Here is a 20062-nt window from a genome sequence, read left to right on the forward strand (position 1 = left end):
AAAAATGAAACAAAAGTAAAAAAACTAGGAATTTTGCCTAAGCTTTAATACTTGGATATTCAATTTTATTTTGAGTTGAATCTTCATCAAAACTGAAGAAAAGAAACATATTGGTCCATTGGGTTTCAAATTCTCCCTCCTAATTAATAGTTTTTTGACTTTCTATATTACAAAGACAATCGGGCATCATGGAGGACTTGGTTATCTGCTTCTTTTTTTTTTTTCTGTTTGACGATTTTTGTTTTTCCCTGGGATTTTCTGTTTTACGATTTATGATTTCCTCTGTCTTCCGATGATTGTGCCATAAATCACGCAGCCCAGTAATCTAATCATCTAAGCATTTTCTGTGGAAAGAATCACCGACATTCATGGAATATGCAAAAAATTCCAACACTTTTCCTCCACTTTCCCAACCTACCGTATTCATTTCCATGTTAAATGCTTTATTAAACGTTTTTAAATGCTATAAATATTTCTAGTTCCTCTTCCACCTTCACAATTTGATAATCAATTCAACCATCAACGACTAATATTATAAGATTTCTAACCTAACGAGCAATTTCATGGAGGTGCATTACGACTTTAATAATTTCTGGAAAATTATTATTTTTATTTTTCACCCTTTTCTTCTCCAAGTTTGTTTATGCTGAAATTTTGATGGCCCCCCAGAGAAGAGAAAATCATGTCTAGCTAACAAAACCCATTACCCCACAAAGCTAAAAATTGAAGGGGTGGGAACTGGGAAGTCTTCCTTACATCCCTTCACGTCTTCAAATCTTTACTAGCTTCTTCTGTTCACATTTTACTCGCAATCAAAGTAACTGGGAGTTATCTTTCTCTCTCTCTCTCTCTCTCCCTCAATTCTCTTTTTACTTCACCAAACAAGCGTTGAAGGCGATATAAAGGAGCACAGACAATGTGGGGGACTAGGGGGTGCTTTAGGGGGAGGAAAAAGCAACCGGTGGCATTCAACATCAACTCCAATGGTGCTCATCATTCTAAACCTCCGGGCTTTGCTGCTACATCTCACCCTGTTACTAGCAATTAGTCACTCTTCTTCTCAGACTGGTGAGCTGCTACTTTCTTCTTTCTTGTTGCTTTTCAAAGTTTAAAAGAAACTTTCTCTGTTCTTGTTCCCCCACCCTAGTTAACTATTCTTGTGCATTCATTAATAAGGTGAGGGTTTTTTTTGGGTTTCTGTAAGGAATCTTGAAATGAGTTCTCTGCAGTTTTGATGGATCAAATGTTCTTCAGAACTTGCTGAAATCATAAATTATTTTTTTCTTTCCCGTCTTGGTTCTTAGAGTCTGAAAAAATAAAAAATAATGCCCATCAGCTGAGACCCAAATCTCTTTGAAATGTACTTATTCATATGCGTCAGAATTTTTATTTTTTATTTGTTTAGTTTAGCTTTTTATGCAGAGAGATGTAGCTGCACTGTAAGGAAATCCATAGGGGGATCCAGATGGAGGAGATTCGGTAAAAGAAATGCCTAGTGGTCCATATGTTCCAAACTTCACTGAATTTCTAAGAAACTATTAATTTTTGTATAGGTTTGTCTATCTCGAAAATTAAGCTGAGAATTTTGATCTGTTTGCAACTAGTCAATAAGCTTTTCTTTGCTCAGTTGCAAATAATTAGTGAAGTGGTCACAGACTCATAGGTCCTCACATTTTAGGATGATGCCCAGCGTGAGGAAATCTGAAATTTCTTCTTTTCTCAAATGGCCATTTACAATGTAAGGATAAGAAAATTCTTGTTAATAAACTTCACTGGCTTGCACAAGAACCAAAAATGGGCATTGTCATACAAATCACGGTATTAACTGATGGTGCTTAGCTTCCCAGTAGTGTATATAAAGTTTTTTGTATCATTAGAATGCTTAATTTGTTTGTTGCCAGCAGGGTTGGTGCTGTACCATTCAGCTTATGGTAGTTCCATTACCATTAGATAGTAGTTGTGCTGGAGCCGTGTTTCTTTGTTTATTTTTTTTCTTCTTCTTCCATTTCTTTATTTTAGGTTTGTTTCTTCGCTTGACTTATTGCTGTAAATGGATTTTTCTTCTTTTGCAGAGCCTTTCACTTTGCGCATAAGTTGTGGAGCTCATGCAAAGGTTGAAACAGCCCCAACCCATACCCTCTGGTCCAAGGATTTTGGTTATACAGGAGGGAGAACAGAAAATGCATCAACAACAAGCTTTATTGTTCCTCCACTTAAAACAGTTCGTTATTTCCCTCTCTCTGATGGGCCAGAAAATTGTTATAACATCAATGGAGTACCCAATGGACACTATTCAGTGAGAATATTCTTTGCATTGGTCAAGGAACCAAATTTTCTGAATGAACCTCTGTTTGATGTTTCAATTGAAGGCACTCAGATCTATTCTTTACCATCAGGGTGGACAAATGACGATGAGGAATCATTTACTGATGCTCTCATATTTGTTTCAAATGGTTCTGTCTCCACTTGCTTCCATAGCACTGGCCATGGAGGTCCAGCTATACTTTCACTCGAAATTCTTCAAGTAGGCAACAGAGCATATTATTTTGATCCCCTGTGGGGTGAGGGTTTTATCCTTAGAACTGTCGTGCGACTAAATTGTGGTAGTAAGGTTCCTATGTATGATGAAGATCTTGGTGGGGATCACTGGGGCGGGGATAGATTCTGGAGTGCACTTGATACTTTTGGGCAATATTCTGACCGGGTTTAGTCACTGAAAATAGCATCAAGCAAGCATCAGTTTCCCCAAACTATTACCCTGAAAAGCTTTATCAGACAGCACTTGTTGGTACTGACAGTCAGTTAGGTTTATCATACACTATAGGTGTGGATCCTTCAAAAAACTACTCAATTTGGTTGCACTTTGCAGAAATCGATCCTACAATTACAGGTGAAGGTCAAAGGGTTTTTGATATCTTGATAAATGGTGATACTGCATTCAAAGATATTGATATTGTCCAATTGAGTGGGGGCACTTACACGGCTCTTGTGCTGAACAAGACTCTTGCTGTTGATGGAAGGACTTTGACAGTAACCATACACCCTACAGAAGGAAATCGTTCCATCATCAATGCTATTGAGGTTTTTGAAGTTATCCCGATGGAATCAAAGACTTCAACGCAAGAAGGTAACTTTGCAGATTACTTCATGTATAATTTAGTTGATTCTGTTTGGCAGCTTTAGCTTTCATAAGTAATATGAAAATGAGATTGCTAAACTTTTCAAGAGCCGAATAATTTTCTGTAGCATTTGAGTGAATTCACTGACCCAACAAAGCCTTATCCTAGTCATTTGGGTTTGGTGCAAGATTCTGTTCCACCCTTCCATTTATTATTGCCTATGAAGAAACTTTGCTTTATAGGCTGCAGCTCACAAATCTGTGACAGTGTTCAGGCTTGTTGAGTTTCTGAGCTAAGGCTCTAATTGGAGGGATGGTCTAGTTGATCAAATATAATTCTGTCTCGTAATTCTCAGTTTTAGATTGTTTTTGTCACAAACCGTCACCAGAAAGGGAGGGCAGAGGGAAGTGAGGAGAATTTCTTCATGATAAGCAATATAGAAGGCAAACTGTAGTTGCAAAATAGAAGATGTGGATTCTTGAAAAACTAGAATTAGAAAGCACTGTATGAGAATATACTTCATTTTACTTCATTCGCCATTTGATGTGGCTGTTGGTGAAATACTCAACTTCTATTGTCGTAGTTCCGACCTTGAATTGAAAGGTGCTATTGATGGTAATGGCATCTGATGAGGGCTGTGGTATCCCTTTGATGTCAAAAGTATAAAATCTCTGTTTCAGATATAGGTCTTGATTTGGCTTTGATTCCACCCTCACCATTCTATTTCTTTTCTGTTCTTCCAAAACTTTGTTGGAGTTTCAATTTTTTATAGTAAACATAAAATTCTCAAGTTCCTAATGAAAGTAAAAAAAGCTTCACAGTTGAATTCCTATATTCTGTATCTTTTTCCTCACTTCATTATATTTCTTTTATCTTCTTATCCTTTATTTATAACTTCTTTTCTTGTTTCTTACTTTCCTTTTTCCTAAAAGGTTGTCGCTTGAGATTGTAAGTGTGCATTTGGATCCCCCAAAAAAAATTCCAGGACATGCATGCAATCCGTCCTTTCAATTGTTTCTACCTATAACCTATGGCCGCCTATTTTTATCCCCAATACTGTGCACAGCTCAATTATTTTTATCTCCCAATTTCATTTTCTGGGGGGCCCCCGCTTCAACAAAGCAAGGACCACTATGGGAGGTCAAACCAAGGACCTATGGAAGTCGGGGCTCCCGCTCACCTTTAATTGTTTCAATTCCATTCAATGACTTCGTTAACAACATATCTGTCAAGAAAGGAAGAAATGAATCAATAGGACAAATTCAACCTAGAAAACAATCCAATAGAATAAAAGGGGTGTACCTAGGGCATAAGGCTACCTTTAGCAAATCACTACTACCTTTAGCAAATCACTTAACCTTGTTCATCTTCGGCACAAGAGTGCTTATCAATGAGCTATTACGCACTCTTTTAGGGGTAGCTGCTTCTAGGCAAACCTCCTAGCTGTCTTTGCACCTAACCTCCTTTATCACTGAGTGGTCATTTAGGGGACTTCGTTGGTGATCCGAACTGTTTCCCTCTCAAAAATGAAGCTTATCCTTCGTTGTCTCACTGGCCGATCTTGACCCTTGTGTTTTTAGAGGGGGGTCATATCTAGTATTCAGAGTTTGCCTCGATTTGGTACAGCTCTTGCGGCCCACACCAAAACAGTGCTTTACCCCTAGATGTTCAGTCAACTACTGTGCCTCAAAGCATTTCGGGGAGAGCCAGCTTCCTTTGGTTTTGAATGACATTTCAGCCCTAACCACAACTCATCCACTGATTCTTCAACATCACTCGGTTCAGACCTCCACTTAGTTTTACCCAAGCTTCATTCTGGTCATGGATAGATCACCCGTTCAGGTTCAGGTCCATTAGCAGTGACAATTGCCCTATCCCTATCAAGACTCACTTTCGCTATGGCTTTGGTGGGTTCCCTTAACTAAGCCATTGCCTATGAGTTGCCATCTCATTCTTCAATAGGCAGGCGGTCAAAGCCCTGGTCTCCTCCCATTGCTTGGGAGCTTACGGTTTCATGTTTTATTTCACTTCCCGATGGGGGTTCTTTTCACCCTTCCCTCATGGTACTGCTTCGCTATTGGTCACCCAGGAGTATTTAGCCTTTCAAGGTGGTCTCACACTACTAGTGTCTGCGGAGGTTCATAACATTTGTAGTCTTAACCTGCTTTGTAGAGAGACTTCTTGACTTGAACCTATAACCACTAGGTTGCATACTTGCAATGGAGCAACCTTTCTGTTGCACCAAGTTCTGAAATTTAGCATGTGACCAGTCTAGACCTTGCCTTGTCTATCCAATTTTAGGAATTTCTATGCATCTCCCATGTGGCAAAACTATGTGGATCTTGGAAAGGGACGTCTTTTGATCTAGAACCTAGGTAGATTGGAACGAGTGGGAATGAACCTGCTAGGCCTAATTCAAGCCATCATCGGAGGCAAGCTCATACCAGCCAGCTGGTCAAAGTAGAAGGTCCCTGTTAGGACCCTCTGAGAGCTGAACTTGTCTTTCCCCAAATCAGTAAATAGAAACAGTGACTACTCAGAATTATAAATGAAGAACAATAAAATAGCCGAGAGTTAGCTTTCATTCCATTGCTTCACTATGACAATCATATGAGAATTGAAACAACCTACATTCTCTTCACTGATAATCAGTTCTTGGAATAACAAAATAAACAGAACTAAACTGTAAACAATCACCACACAAGACCATTCCCTGTGCCTGAGAGGCTCCCTCTCCCTGCAAGCTCAGCTTGCTGTTCTCCCTTTCCTCCTCCCCTAACTCTCTCTCACTATCCTCATATATTCCCTCCTCCAGCCTGCGTAACAAACTCTTACTCACCTATCCAATGTCCTTCTGCCACCTGGACTGTCGATTCTGTCCCTCTGCCATTATCAGAATGTTGGTTGCTGTCCACTAAGGGATTGCCACTTGTCCTTTCCCTTTCACTTGTTGCGAGTGTTGCTGTGTTGTGCTCCCCTGCACCAGCTGCTGGTGTTGCTATATTCTCCCCTGTATCAGCTACTGCTACTGCTGTCTTCCCCTGCTTATTTCTACGTTTGTACACCTGAGTAATAAGGGGCGTATCAACACCTTGCTCCATAATTTTCACCAGTCAACCTAGACAACAGATGAAGAATGGAGGCTAAAACACTGTTTGCGATACTGTTCACGTGAACAGTGTCACAGCCCATTATTTGGCATATTGAAAATGTTCATAGGGGATTTGGTGGGCCCCAAGATCAGATTACATAAAATTTTTATTCTTGGGAGATTTAGGACCTTGGTTTAGTTTGTATGTTAGTTATTTATGCATGTGTTTGAATCATAAAACCTAATAGTTGCTAATTTTAATTAGTTCCTATTTTCCATAAGATCCTATTGTCACTAGGTACTAGGTTTAGTTTCTATTTTCAGTCTACTGAGTTTCTATTGATTGTAAAGCTATAATAGGCCCTTACATTGCAATAGAAAGGAAGGCTTTTGGAGAAATTGATTTGCAGTATAGTAGCCTCAATTATGGAGTAAAATCCATGTTCAACAGCTAAGATAGCTGTGGGTGAGAGACCCGGGGCTGAGATAGCCCATCCCCTACCCCCTTTCTTCTATCTATTCTTCTTATCTTTTTTTATTTTCTTCTTTCTTATGTGAAAAAAGCCCTAGTTATTATATTTCGTCTTCATTATTGTACTGATCCTGGTTGCAATTGATCTCCCACTGGTTTATTGGGTTCAAGGTTGATTCTTGCATTATCCTTACACTGGATCTTATAGGGGCAACTGCTCCTTCTTTCAATTACCTGTAATTCTCTTGGCCTTTTGGGGAACTACTTGATGGGTACACTTAAGAATAAAATTCTAAATCTGCACTATCCTATGCATACAAAATCCTTTTTCTGGTTTGCATCGAAGAGAATATTATTTAAACATTATTTTTTTCGTGTTATTACTAATTTGATCTTGTCAATATCTTTCAATAGTTTTGGCTTTGCAGGCACTGAAGAATGCCTTGGGTTTTCCTCTTCGTTTGGGCTGGAATGGTGATCCATGTGTTCCCCAACAACATCCATGGAGTGGACTTGATTGCCAGTTTGACCGAAATCACACCAAATGGGTTATCAATGGCCTGTATGTGCTTAATCTTTAGTATGTTTAGTACTTTCTATAGACTCATCTCACAAGAACATGATGATGACTTGGCTTATCTCTAATAAAGGGAGCGGGCTTTTAGTGCTAAAGTTACCCTCTTCAAGGTTCAAGAAACTTAGAAAGTTTCAGATGCCAATTTGGCAAAGGGTTTCAAGGCCAGATTGCCAAATAGGTCCCAGAGCTTTTAGGAACCTTATTTTAGGCCCTCTAAATATTGGAAATCTCTTGTTCAGAAAAATACACCGAAAATGGAAACTTGACATTGAAGCCTAGTTTGGTTGTATAAATTGTACGCAATAGCCTGAAGTAGATCTCCTATCATTTAGACCGTCTGCCCAGTCAACATCAGTGGATGCCTCAACCCGTAAGTGAGTCTGAGGAGAGAAGAGCATGTCTTTTCCAGGGGAAGACTTCAGATATCTCAAGATTTATAATTCAGCCTCCAGACAACTAGAATGAGTATCAACTATCAAGCACGTATTAGCAAACTACTCTTACAACAAATGCTGCCTCAGGCCTTTGTGAGACACATAAATCAAACATCCAATCAATGTTTAAAAGAGCTGCCGTCATTGACAACATGTCAATGTTAGATAACAGAACAAGTGTATAATTTCTTTCAGAAAGAGACAGTCCTTGAGCAAAATGAGCAACTTTGTTTCCCAGATATTATCAAAGATTCCCAGTTTTTTAAACTTTAATTTCTGTCCACAAATTGGCCTCTAGTTTGTCTAGTTCACTAACATCACTTCCACTTAGGACTGCCATCCACATAGACAAAGAAAATAATAATATGTTGGCCCCTCTTCTTGTTGATCACCATTTCTCTGAATATATTCAATAGACACCACAGCTCTATGGAGTAGATCGATCCATGCTTGAGGGGACTATTTCAGACAATATATGGCTCTCTTCAAATTGCAGACCTTTCCTTGTGCTTGTAAAGAAGCAAAGCTAGGATGGATTTCCACATATACTCTCATATTGAGAGGTTGAAGATCCCATCCCTACTTAACAGCACAAGAATTGATTACCCTGACAGCATTCATCTTGCCAGTGGGCACAAACATTTCCTGGTAATCAATCTCATAGGTATGGGAAGAACCTCTAGCCACCAGCTGTGCTTTAGGGCACTTGTCTCTTCATTCATTCCTTCTTTCCGTCATGAATTAGCTAATGCCACTAACTAGGTGTTAGGAAACAAAGTTGTAGAAAGAAAGTATGAAATCAAGTTAGAAAGGGAATGCTAAGTATAGAACTACTAAGAGGAGATTTCAAATATCAATTAGCAATTGCTAAGTCAAGATTAGGATTAGAAGCAGACTAAGAGGAGAACTTGGAATGGGTAGTGTCGATGACTGGGGGCAGTTGTGGCTCTTTCATGCCATATTCATCGAGAAAAGTCTTCAAGGTATTGAGTTCCCTGGTTCCTCTAAATAAAGGCTACTATTGTTTTCTCCAGGTATTCCATCCTCAAGTTCTATGGAGCAGTCTTCAACTGTGGGGACATAAACATCAACTAATGGCTCAATGAAAGGCAACTCTTCACTTGAAGACTCTTCCTAAGGAGGTTTTCAGGTAGCAAAATAGGCTTCAGATTCCTGAAAAACTACATTAATGGTGACAGGTAACTTCCTAGTAGATGGATGATAGCACTGATACCCCTAATGAATTAAACCAAATGGTGTTTTGGCAAAGATGCAATAAAAATAAAAATTGTTTGGTTTTTACAACTTTTTACCTAACTGGGAAATAATATAGATAAAACTCCTAGAGTGGAGGGTGAATAAGCCTCTGATGGTGTGTGTTGCTGGTGGCGATGCTTGGGAAAGAATGGAATGGAGAAAGAGAGGGTGGCGGCGGCGCTTGGTGGTGGGCTATTGGTGCAAGAAATGAGAAAGAGAGAAGAGTTCTATGGTTTTAGGATGGTCGACGTTAGGGTTAGAATCTGATATAGATCATAGCTTTTTGATACCATGTTGAGAATGGAGCATGGCTAGTATCACTAATATCAATGCTTCTCATTATTTAGAACAATATGAGGAACAACCTAGAATAGGAATAGGTACAGGGTCTGAAATGCCCCTAGGACAAAAGTACCCTGAACCCATATTGCAACATTGTTTTCTAAATCTTGAATCTTAGCACCTTTGGGAATAATTTTTTTTAAAATTTTTTTTTAAAATAAATTAATGCATTAGCTGATTGGTATGCTTATTTATGTAACCTGTAATTCAGACATTTCTCGGCCTTTATTCATGAGCATATTTTCATTTCACTCTGCCATCTGCCCTTAAGAAAAGGCTTATTTCATGATTGAAATACAAGTTTATTGCTAATGCTTTAGTAACAACTTGTCTTTGCATGTGCAGTGTTCTTGACACCCAAGGTCTACGTGGCTTCTTGCCGAATGACATATCCCAACTACTTCATCTACAAAGCATGTAAGGCAATTCAATAGTAGCTCTTCTTCATTTCTAGATTCTGGAAAAAGAAGTTCAATATTTTAATTCTTTAGGATTTAGATTTAGAAACAGATGATTCACTAGTAACCTTTGGTATAATATTATTTACTGAAATGTAGACATATTTAAGTCGGTTGCAACTACTTATCCCAAACAGCTCATTCATTATGGACTGCGCCTGACATGTAGATTTCTTTCTTGTGGAGAAGACGAGAAGTAGTGTTTGATGCTGACACAATTATCTTTTTCATAGTTGCTTGGGAAATATGAAGTGAAACTATACTATTCCTTTGTAAATTCTGTTTTTATGGCTGTGAAACATGCTGCTTAGTGTTGAGCAGGAGGAATGGCTCCAAATGCATTTTGGATCTTTTCATGGATGGCCTGTATCATTTTCATTGTCTGACACTTACTTTATTATGTTGTATATTATTTATTAGTTTACTGTGCATCTTTGTAGAAACTTGAGTGGGAACAACATTCTTGGGGCTGTTCCATCCTCACTTGGAAAAATAACCAGATTGCAGATACTGTAAGTATGCCCTTTGTCCCTGTGTATGACTTTACCTAATTTATACTTTTGTATGGGTTATATATTGACCTTAAGAAGAGTTTCTCCAATTAATTAATCTCCCCCCAAGAGGGCAAATGCCTGATAATGTGATCAATGTTGAACTATGTCGAAGTTATATCTAGAATTGTCCGAATTGTTGCTTCTCTCTCCCCCCCCCCCCTTTCTCATATTCATTTCATATGGGGCAAATAGCTTAATTCCAAAGCAAGTTGCCTTCGCTATGCATAGCTTTAGTGCTCTGATACATATATGTAGGCGGCAAATAAGAACATACGACTTTGCCCTGGAAGTATAACTACATTGTTGGGGGAGAGGGGGAGGAGGAAAGTTGCTTTCTTAGCCTTAAGATCAAATGATTCCCATATGTTCTCTTTGGAAGCTAGTATCTCTCGTATGTTGCATCATGTTCAGTGATGACATGAGATATATGACTTTGATGCTCTCACAAATGGTTACTAGTTTCTGGATGGGCACTAAACCATCGGTGAGTTCTTCAACTTGGTTAGTGGTGATAATAAATATTTTCGCCAATCCTTTTATACTAATAGCATTAAGCACCTCAAAACTTAAGCTGTTAGATGGTCAGCCCCTCCTAAACTTAGTTGATGTTGGATTACTCCAAACAGTCTCCCTCATGGGCTGCTGCATATGGGTGCCACTATACATGGCACATGTGGCATCTCACAGTCGGGCCATACTTTATTAAGGTATTGTTGGGTGGTGGCTTTGATAACATATCTAATAGAACAACCCAAAGGCTCTCATTTTCAAGTAGAGAGGCCTAACTGTATATTCATGGAGTCATTCATGTTATTGTCCCTAAAGTTAGCAAAGAATCCTGGTTTGTGGGTTGACTGTTAGAGCACACATTTGCTAGACATGGTCTTATATTGTTGAAGTTGATGAACTGAAGGAATATTGGATGTTCTCCCAAGGCCCCTAGAACTGATATATTCTTCTTGTGAAAGAGGGATCCAATTTGTTGAGTGTGTTACTAATTCCAATTCATTCTTCTTGAACTTTGGTTGGTATAATTCGAGAGAAGTCAACTCTGCCAGTGTTTGCTGCCGGTCCCAAGCCTGGGTAAAGGAGGAAGGTTGGTGCATCAGGTCGGCAGCTGGCACTGGAAAATCCCAGGCAAACCCTTTTTACATGGATTCTGCATAATTAGATAAAGGTAGAACTTGCCTTACCTAATGGTCTAAGTACCATTGAATTCCTGAAAAAATGTGGATTAGCTGACCTTAATATTTTTGTCACAATATCTAAGGCATTTGGGTTTCCAAGTGCAACTGATTACTCTAATGGAGTAAAAGGGAATACAAACTTGCTATTTCCATATCTTGCATAATAAGAAAATGTTGAAACAATATGGTGGTCTAAAAGGAGGCGTGGGCATGCTGGGTGTGGAGGAACCAAACCAGGGTAATGGTTAGTCCATATATAAATATGATTTAAGTACACCCTGCAGCTGGTCGACCTGGGAATGAACATTGTCTCAAGTACTGGTTCTATTTTGTATTAAGAGCTCTTTGATTTTTGAATTTTATGTATTTCCATCTGGTAATTTTTTTTTCTAATGTCTTCCAGTAATATTTTTAATTGCATATGATTGTACTGCAGAGACCTTTCCTACAATTTTTTCAATGGTTCGATCCCTGAAAGTCTTGGGAATTTAACGTCGCTTGAGATACTGTAAGAACATCTGTCTTGAAGTATATCTACATGAGTGGGAGTATAGAAGGAATATTGAAGAGAGTAGCTAATCTGGATGGTGGTAATGCAGAAATCTTAATAGCAACAGGTTATCTGGAAGAGTCCCTGCTGCGCTTGGGGGAAGGCTTCTTCACGGAGCAAGCTTCAAGTATGCCTCTGGTTTTTATACCTCATCTTCTAGGGACTAATAGGCTAGGAAACATGGTTGTTACAATGACTAAGCACTGGAATGAAGATACTTACTATAGCAACCTGCAGTTTTACTGCGAATGCAGGTCTTTGTGGTATACCTGGACTACCATCTTGTGGGCCTCACCTCTCAGTTGGAGCAACAGTAGGAATAGTATTAGCGGTTTTTGTGGCACTTTTACTCACTGTTGGTGGCTTATTTATCTCGTGGAAAAGAAGGCAAAATATTCTCCGTGCACAGAGAATTGCTGGTAAGGAAACAAATTGATCTCTTAGCTTAGTTTAGCTTGCGTGCACATGAACCTGCTGTTGCATGGGCTTTTTACTTTCACAGGAACTTGATATCTGCCCACTTTTGCCTTGTTACAGCAAGAGATGCTCCTTATGCAAAAGCAAGGACCCATTTTGTGCGTGATGTGCAAATGAATCGGCATCATCATGGTGCTGAGCACCACTTCAGAGCTGCCACCGAGAATGAGTCTAACTAGCTCTCTTGATTGACCATAACTTCTGGTTCCAACCAATTTAATTATGCTCACTGTATTCCTGCTACAGATCAATTTTTCAGGTCAGTTTGCCTCTGGCTGAGCTTTGAATTTCTATTAAATGCTTTCAAAGCCTTGCATGGAAAGCCCTTGGCAGCTAATGAGAAGACACATTGTTCTCGAAAGCTTAGCTAGCTTACATGCACTTGGGTGGTCTTGTATGTTGTATATCTTTCATGTATATTCCTCATTCTTTTTGTGTTATGGTTTTCTGCTGAGAAACACTACATCGATATCAAATGTCAATTTAAAATTACAGTCCTCAATCTGTATATATGACTGACTGATACAGTCCTTGCATTGGCATAATGCGTGGCTATTATTGCTCATGTGTGCCTGTATAACCATCATATATCCTGGAGTTTTTTTACGTGTGGGTCCTCTTAGTAGAGGATAAACTAATGTTGGGTCTTCTTAGTGTAATAAATTACATTTAGGGTCCCAAAGGAATTAACACCACCTCTCACTGTTAAGTGTTTTCAAATTTTAAACTTAGAGGGCCCAAAATACCTCTCAAGTTGTTTAATACATATGATATGATTAAAAATCCCCCTCAATATCCTAATGTTATCAATCATGTAAGTGAGTGAAGGGGTGAACCCCTGTCGGAACCATCGCCAAAAACCACCCTACTGAACACCAACCCTTCATCCCCCCCCCCCCCAAAAAAAAAAAAAAAATAAATAAATAAAGGCCCATGCCGCCACTATCGCCCGGCAAAGCTCTCTTCTATTACTTCACTGAAGCAGTTTGTCTGTACCTTCAATCATTTTGTTCAATGGAGGTCCTCTCTCTCTCTCTCTCTCTGGGTTCAATTTTAAGATCTTTTGATATGGGCTTTGAGAACACAGATAGTAAAACTATCGCGTGGCTGCTCTTCATTGGCTTCTGGAGCTTCAGAGAGGATAGTCTCCTTCAGGGTGAAGACTAATGGGATGTATTTGACCCTCAATAAGAAGAGCTCTTGGAATAGGGTAGGCAACCTACTGTTCATTGAATCTCTCATCGGCGTTGGCTTCTCTTACACCTACACATTGTCTGATCTACATGCTCAGAAAATGGTTTTGTGATCTGCATTTTTTTTTTTTTTTTTTTTTTTTTGGGGTTGCCAACCCTAGTTTTCAAGGCTTTGCCCTAACTAATCCGGTGTTCGACCCGGGTCGCACACCTGGCTGTGGTGGGTGAGTCTCCCAGCGGGGATTTTTTGCATCCATAAGGTTTGGATACCGGAACCTTGCTTAAGCGGATCAAGTTGCTTACCACTTGGACCAACCCCCGTTGGTTGTGATCTACACTTCTAATGCATTTTCTTTCTGATCAATTGTTATGGTGAAAGACATGGTGATGATGATGACTTCACTCATTTGTTGAATCAGCAATGAATGCTCTGGAATTCTTTAACGGATGGTTGGATTGGTTTGTTACTGGTTGTTGAGGTGGTGGTCGTGGTTTTCTTTTCATTTTTTATGTCAGTAGGGTGGCGTCTGAGGATGGCTCCAACAGTCCTTTAGGCAAGTTGAAAGAAAAAGATGGGTGAAGGGATTTCCTCTTCACACACTTATAGTTGATTACAATGGGGTATTAAAGGTATTTAGTCATATCATATGAATTAAACAATAGCATTGTAAAACATTCTCTCCCCACCTTTTATTCTTTGGCTTTTGCTTTTGATGTAATTGGTACTTTGTATCCCAGGGGCTTTTCTTTTAAATGAATTCAGCTCTTCACCAAAAAAAAAATAATAATAAAAATTTTAGTCATATCATATGAATTAAATAATAGCTGTAAAACATATAGCTGGATATTGTCGAAATTGAGAAATGCAAAATATATGTCAGATTTCGTCACGATATATTGTGTTGTTAAAAATTTAAATGCACTCATGTCGCTGTCAACGCATCAATCTCAAATTTCAACATTCAATTTTAATTTTTGAATGTCCAACCAAGCTTTTCATTCTCAAATGGTTCCAAACTCCATTTAAAATTTTAAATTAAATGTATTTGATTTGATGCTCCCAATAATGGAGGCTCTTATTAATTAATGCCGCTAGTTCCCAATGTCTATACAATTATATATATTAATATGTATATAATCTATAAGTATAGAACAAAAGGGTAAATGAAACCGGACAAAATTTTAGGGCAAAATTTTAGGGCTAAATATCGGCGATATTCATTGGGGCAAAAATTCATTGCTTTGGCAATTGAAGGATATTTTAGTCCCTTCAAGTTTGAAATTTGAAAATTTGACCACAAAAGATGGTGTTAGTTGTTTTGGACCTAGACGTAATTTATTGCACTAAGGGAATCCAACAATAGTTTCCACACATTAAATTTTTTGGTCCCTCCAACTATTTTATAGGAAAGAGACAACCAAACAAGTGAAATAAGGGAAGAAGGAGGGCTGTGCACCATCCTTGTTCCCTTGTTACATCAAGGGGAGAAAGTAATAGGGATTCTACATGATTAGTTTATCCTCTACTAAGAGGATCTACACATAAAAAAAAAAAAAAAAAAAACTCTATATTTTAAAGGGAAGAGACAACCAAACAAGTGAAGTAAGGAAGAACGATGGATGGCTGTGCACCGTCCTTGTTCCCTTGGTACATTGAGGGGAGAAAGTAGGATTCTAGTTGATTAAAGTGAATTTGTATGCAGTAACTCATCATCTCATCGATAAAAGATCTCTCAAGATCTCCCCTCACTTTTGCTTCACCAGAAAGTGAGTAAACAGAAGCAAATTTCTCTTTTTCCTTTCAGTGTTTTTCAGGTTTTCTCTCTACATAAAGTTCAAAATTCACAAGCAAGCTTTACCAAAAAATAAAAAAATAAAAATAAATAAAAATTCACAAGCAATCCTAATTGAGTTTGGTTAGGCTCTTGTAAAATCGGCTGACAAGAAAAATCCCAGCCTCCACCACCTTACCTGTGTTTTTGGGGTTCATTGCTTATCTAAACTGCATTTCCTATGAGATACTTGATAAGGATGAAACAAAAGGTTTAAAGTATCGGTATTGGGTATCGTATCGGTCAAGTGATTTTAAAAGACGTATAATCCTGTATCGAGTATTATATCGCTCTGATTAATATATTTTAGTGTAATTCAATGGAAAGACGTATCAAGGTGTATCGTTTTGATTTGGTCAAATATGGATACGTAACGGCTAATATCGTACAATGTCATAAAATACTTTAAACCTTGAATGAAACTGTTCAAACAATTTTCCTAGTGGATGTTTACCTGTTTGCTTTCTGGTTTAAAAAGGAGGAAACTTCCATCCTTCCATGAGTCAGACTTTATTGTTTTAGAATATGTAGGTAAGGACAATGTGTGAGATGTGGACTTGTTAATTTATTTTTACTTTAGAAAAGTGACATTGAAAGTGAAAGTGCAGTGCACTTGCTAGGTATTCGGCCGAAGGCTTCATTAGTGGATATTTTCCTTAAACAAAGCAATTAAGTCTCCTTCCCTGCATGACATTGACTCTCTGAAGCATCTTTATCAATACCCAATTCTTTTTAGTTTTCTAAAATGTCTCTTTACTGCTAAAGTCAAGATTTTATATAGAACTTCCTTTCGTTTTCCTTTTAGTGGTGAAGTCAAGATTTGTAGGAGGAAGATTATAATGATTTAGGAATTTATTAATGTTTCTTAGTTCTAAAGACACCAAATCCTTAAACATAAGCTACTTTTGAGGCCTATAGGTGATATTCTCAACAAATTTGAAGAAAAGATTACTAATCTCTATCATCTAACAGAAAACAGTGGAAAACATAGATTTTGTTACATTGGGCTAGACTTAGACTTTCCTTGTACCGGTTGATATGGCTAAGGTAGAGTCAGGATAATTGAATAAGTGAAAATTTGTGTTTTCTTTACATGTTTTCACTGTATTTAGGAGGAGAGCACACTTCTGAGCACTGATAAAATTGATAAAAAAAATAAGACATATGAATAAAATTTAGTCCATATGAATGGGAGAATATTGAGTGTTGGGAGAAATGAAATTTTGATGGGATTTGGAGTTGAAAATGGCCTGAGAATGGACAAATTATCTTAATTAGGAATGAGAATTGAGAGGGTGAGACAAACTTCTACATATGTTGAAAAATAGGAAGATCATGGGGGGCCCAATTAGGGTTTTGGGTTGTGAAGTGAACGATGTGGATACAAAATGAGATCACAAAAGATATCAGAGCAAGCAAAGATAAAGATAGAGGATTCCAGCACAACTTCACCACCACATAGAGAAGATGGAATGCAACTTCTGTGTCTCTCACTGGCACAGTAGTGGGCAGAGTGGAGTTGAAAGAAAGAATGACATCTCTATCATATAGACATATCCAAATCTTGCAGCCACTACAACCTTAAAATTTTCAGTAGCTTTATGAAATGGAGAGTAGCCTATGTCAAGGACGATAAGAGTGAAATTATTTGTTTCCATCAAATCCTTTTGGAGACAACATGTGTGAGTAGTGCAACTTAGGGAAAAGAAGAAATTTAATTTTTGTTAATTTTTTTGCATGTGTTTCCACTACACAAGTGTTTTAAAATAGTAAGTGTTTGCTAATATTTTCGTTCTAAAAGATTCATTCTTTGTATAAAATAATTTTCACATATTTCTCTGGCGAGAGACTATTGTTTGTCTGGAAATAGGTAGTAGATAAATCCATTTTGAAAATATTTCTAATTAGACGGATCCTCCTTTTCAACTACTTCAACTATTTTTGAGCACCCCATAGCTAACAATAGCATTTTCAGACAAATGAGAGTTTGATTACTTATGCATGATTCATCGTCCATTCAACTTTCCAATACAAGGGGGTTTGAAGAGAAAAAAGCCTTTCTAGGTCCCAAGCTAACATTTGTCTGGAAATGCTAAATATTTGATTCCATCGATAAATCCATTTTCTTTTGGGTCTTCCAATATCAATACGTGGATTGTTTTGCTTCTACATCTTTCAGATGAAAAAAAGATCTTTGAGAGTATAACCTTCACAGATCAGAAAAAGAGTACTTGAGCTTTCCAAGGTGTAGGGCAAAAGAGATGGTGAAGAGGATTCGCATGTAACGGTCGGGGTGGGGAGGGTCTCCAGAGACCCAGACCCTATTACTCAAACCATTTTATCAAGTTTTTGTCATTGCAAAGGTCGTTATTAGATGAATTTCATCATTTGTTGATTCCTTAAAAACCAGGGAACGGGGGACATTTAAGAAGAAAAAAACGCAAAAATTCTTCAATAATACTTTTATCAATCAAAGAATCAAAACTTATTGGTGAACAACGTATTCTTGGTGCCATGAAAGTGAAACCACTATTAACCTTTGAGTTTGAAGTTTGAACCGTGTTGGTCCTCTAGTCTAGTCTAAAAAGTGCCGGTGTCGACGCGCCGCCCAACCGAGTCAACAGCTAAACCACAACCGTATAAGACGAGTCAATGACTCAGATGTGTTTTTTTTTTTGGGTAGAACTGTAGAAGTAGAACTCAGACGTGTCTGAGAGTTGTCAGAAAATAAAAATGATGAAGAGCGAAGGAAACTCAAACTCGGTGTTGCTTGTTCCCCGCAGTTCGACACGAAACCCTGTTAGGAGTTTGGGGTGGTGGGAAAATCGGAACCACGTGTGACCCAGAATTTCTCTCTGCTTGCGTCACCCCCCTCGAAAAGCTACGCTCTCACTCCCACTACCCGACAAAAAGCACGCTTCCCACCGCTTTCTCTCTCTCTCTCTCTCTCTCACGGGACACGACGCACGCCACTGGCATGCAAATGCAAATGCAAATGCAACTGCAAATTATCAGCACTCAGCAGTCGTCGGCTTCTTCTGCCGCAACTGACACATTTTTCAAGAATACATATTAACAAAATGTTCAATTAAAATAAAGAAAATAAATGAACCGAAAAAGAAAAGCCCTCTGTAGTCTGTACTGAAGCATATCAAATCAAACAATAGGGCTGACGTCATCTCTCATACACCTACTCCTAAGTCCTAACCCTACCCTGCCGGTCTCGTCTCATCTTTACTGCAACACTGCTTAAGGCGCGTGTAAACCACCGCTTGAATGAATTTGAACCCTCGGTCCCCCACACGAGCTTTCTCTCTTACCCTCCTCTCCCTGTCTGACACGTCCTCTCAGGCGGCGGCTGCTTCTTTCTTCCTTTCTTTCTTTCTTTCTTTCTTTCTTTCTTTCTTCGATTGATTGAGCGGGTTGTTCAGTGGTCCCCCACGCACCACCATCTCACGAACTAACTCACTCACTCACACGCTTTTTACTATTTATATGGAGTAGCGGACGGACGGATGGTATCAACTATCAAGAATGGAAGGGATTGCCGTGCGGTGCCGACGATTACGGGAGAGGAGAGAGTTTTCTTTTTTTCTTTTTCTTTCTCTTTCTGTGAGTCTGTGACTGTGGTCTGTGGGTCCTCTCCATCGACACGGCTTTCTCTTGCGTGATCGACGACGATGGCTTCAACGTCAACTCGAGAGGGTCACTACAGAGGAGTGCGGAAAAGGCCATGGGGAAGGTATGCAGCAGAGATAAGAGATCCGTGGAAGAAAACTAGGGTTTGGTTAGGCACTTTTGATACTCCCGAAGAAGCTGCTCTTGCTTATGATGGCGCTGCTAGATCTCTCAGGGGTACTAAGGCCAAGACTAATTTTCCTCCTCCTCCTCCTCCCGCTCAATGCCTTCTCTTATGACTTTGACCTTAACCTCCCTTCCTCTGATCTCTGGCCTGCTTCCTCCTCTCGTTCTTCTTCATCTTCTTCTTCTTCCACCTCCTCTTCTCGTGCTGCTGGATTCGTTTTCGGAGAGTTACTGCACACACGGCTTCCGAGGGAGATGACCTTCCGTGTAGAGGATCTCCGTCCTAGAGCTGTCGATGTCTCCGCTACAGTCCAACCGCCGCCGCCTCCTCCTCCTGAACCAATGCCTCATCTTCTTCCACCTCCTTTCTGTACGAAGGTGAAGCGTGGCCTTTCCATTGATTTGAACGAACCTCCTCCTCTGTCTGGCTATCATAAATGATGATGATGATTCTTCACGCCTGTTTTTGCATCTACGGAAGCTTGAAAGTTATTACTGTACTCCATCTTCTTCGTTCTATATTTATTATCTTCCTCGTTTTAGGTAAAATTTCTAATCGCTAATGTATTCCATTCATTGTAAATATTTCGTACGGATGTAACGCTTCCGTTTATTTAGTTTATCAAGAAAACGAAATGAAATCTAGTTCTATTTTCATTCGGCAACTTACTTAATTATCGGGTATTTTACGAATCAAAACTAGATTCTTAGGTCG

General features: G+C 38.9%; 2 pseudogenes across 1 annotated transcript; both read left to right on the plus strand.

Annotated features, from left to right (window-relative positions):
* Positions 1-292: 292 nt before the first annotated feature.
* Positions 293-13208, plus strand: LOC149004888 (receptor-like protein 4; annotated as a pseudogene). The gene is made up of 9 exons (XR_016175614.1): positions 293-1068; positions 2073-3127; positions 7097-7244; positions 9638-9709; positions 10191-10262; positions 11928-11999; positions 12091-12168; positions 12279-12460; positions 12579-13208. The product of XR_016175614.1 is annotated as a receptor-like protein 4 (transcript).
* A 5877-nt stretch (positions 13209-19085) lies between these two features.
* LOC149004889 (ethylene-responsive transcription factor 12 pseudogene) lies at positions 19086-20062 on the plus strand (annotated as a pseudogene).

Source organism: Hakea prostrata, chromosome 9 (assembly GCF_041222555.1).
Source record: "Hakea prostrata isolate BN-2017 chromosome 9, UWA_Hpros_2, whole genome shotgun sequence".
Taxonomy (NCBI): domain Eukaryota; kingdom Viridiplantae; phylum Streptophyta; class Magnoliopsida; order Proteales; family Proteaceae; genus Hakea; species Hakea prostrata.